The following is a 2,708-nucleotide window of genomic DNA, read 5'->3' as shown; positions in this document are numbered from 1 at the left end:
TAATGTTGTTTGGGCTCAACCGCAAACCTAAATAATAAAGAGATCATGTACTGGGCTATACACGGCCCATGTACAGATCATATTTGCCGTCTCCATGGAATCTATTCCTTTATACAAATAGGAGGATTAGAGATTCACTGTTCACGCTACAGTAAATACTACAGTAACATTTACTGTAGCATTATTACTGTGCTAATACTTAATTAAAAAATGCTACTGTGGCACACGGGTATACTGTAACATTTAAAAGATACTGTAGCAGAGCGGGATACTGTAGCACTTCCAAAAATTCAAAACATGCCATATTTTAAAAAACGGGATTACTGTAGCAAAAATACCATGCTTTGCACGGACTGCAAACTAGTTGAATATGATCCTTGGATCCTCTTGGAGCGCGGGTGGTGCACATCATAGATAACGGAAATGATTTTTGTCACGCGAGATGGGTGCGTGATCCCGTCTCGCGTGACAAATAGAAGGACTCCATAGATAAATAGATAGATACTCTGCAGTCAAATCGCTTGGTTTCGTGCTTTTGACTGGGTCAAAAGGATGCTTTTGACTGGGTCAAAAGGGTAACGATTAAATACGTACGGGGTACAGACACAGGCACAGCTTTGGGAGCACCACCGAGGCTTGTCTATCTTTATTACACAAAATCTCGGGAAATGACAAGTTCAAATACGAAACCTGCAAAGCCAAATGCCAGGCCATGCTGCTGCTGCTTTCTTTTTTTCCGCCTCGACCTCTGGACTCTGCAGGGGAAGACGACGAGGACCGGCACGCTCCTAAGCAGGCTCACACAACTGCTTCCATTTCTTTTATTTTATTATTATGGAACGAGGTCGCTTAATTTCACCGGTTTTAACTGCTTCCTTCACTGTTCCCAGTGCTGCTGCTGCTGCTGTATGGATCCTAACATACACCCACCCACGACACTTGATTACTGACCGTATGCCTTTACATTCATTTGTTTCAATTTTTTTTTTGATACACGGTGGATCACAAATTCTAGGATGAAAAAGTGAGTTTTTTTAAGTTTATGGATATCATAACTTTTATTTAATTCAAAATAAATTTTGGGATATTGAATACCCAAATAATAAAAAACTAATATATTATAACATTTGTGAAATACACTTTTTGAGAAGGGATTTAGGTTAGATTTCAAATTTTAAAATTTGTAATATATGCTACTATTATAATATTCCTGCTAATGGACATACGACGTATTGACAAACAAACAGATTGTATCCTTATACGTCTTGCCCCGCTCAACTGGATGGTCCAGATCCCCCGGAGTCTGACTCGGTCGATTCGTCAAGTCTATATTCTTCCATGCCGACACGAAAGGCGGTATTAGTTGGTCCTCTTGTCCTGGACGGCTTGCTAAGAGTCTACTCGACTACTTGTCCAGAACACCTCTTGAAACTGCCTCGAAACGACATTACTTCTCGATGAAGCTATCCTCACTGGCTACATGTCCGCATCGCATTTAATGCGTGACCGACACATTATTTCTCTGGCCCCGACAGTCTTCATGACTCATCGGACCACGTGGGCCACTGTCCCGCCGCTGATCACTTCCCATTTAATACTGAAGTGATCTACCCTCTAGTCATCAACTGACACTTGTAAAGCAAAAACTGACTCAGCTACCAACCCGCACTTCGCCAACGCCTCACTGTGCTTGGCCGAAGTGACCAATTTATCTCTCGTGCTCCGGGTATAAATACAGGTATCATTCAAACTTGGAGGGGGACTGCTCTCTCAAAAATCTGCCTTTAGAACACACACTTCTTACTTTTCCCACTCAAGTTCATCAGCTAATTAACTTGATCGTTGGAGGTACCATGAGGGAACTAATCCCCACCCTCTTACGAGTTTCTACATATGCAGATTGATAACACCCCAACTCAAAAACCAGACATAAAGTCAGGGAAGGAAGTGGCCCATCTTCAATACTGAATCGAACCTATCCTCTTCTAGATACGATTGATTGTTTGATCTTAGTCATCAACATCTACAATTTGAGTTTAAAACAAACAAAATACAAATTATAGGATTTTATATCCCAAAACATTGATGAAACAAACAACATTTTAGAGATCCCAAAGCATGTTAAAAAACCTATGGATTTCAAATCCCATTGTGAAATCCATATCTTAAAATTATAGGATTTGAAACAAACACCCCCTAAATGAATTATAAATGTTTCCCTAGCTCTGCATCTTCTCTGATCGAATGAGACGGGTATAATATATCACAGGCCTTCGTTCTTCATGATAATTGTATCTGTACCTTCCTTGGAGCTTGCTAGATAGATCATTAGATTGGGCATAACTGTTGTCTTTGGTGTATAATAATTAATAATAGAAGCATTTATCCTTTTCTTTCCTTTTCCGTCAGAAATAGACTAAACGGCTTAATTTGTCTTCAATGGTAAATATGAAGTGGAGAAGATTAAGGACCGATGGAGGTTCCATGAATTGCTCGCAATTAATTAATACAGAAAACAGATTGAAGCACTATATACATAAATCCAATATTATATAAATAATTGCAAGAAGTAGCCATGCTTGTAATAGAAATTAAGAGTCCATGTGAGTGAACAATAGCATACTTCAAATTAAAGGGAGCAGCATTTTTTTTTTTGGGGGTGAGAAAAAGAGAGCAACAACAGCATAAAGAGATGCAATACACATAGA

The sequence above is a fragment of the Asparagus officinalis genome, chromosome 3 (assembly GCF_001876935.1).
Source record: "Asparagus officinalis chromosome 3, Aspof.V1, whole genome shotgun sequence".
NCBI lineage: Eukaryota > Viridiplantae > Streptophyta > Magnoliopsida > Asparagales > Asparagaceae > Asparagus > Asparagus officinalis.
The sequence above is the reverse complement of the archived record's forward strand: the minus strand, read 5'-3'. Positions refer to the sequence as shown.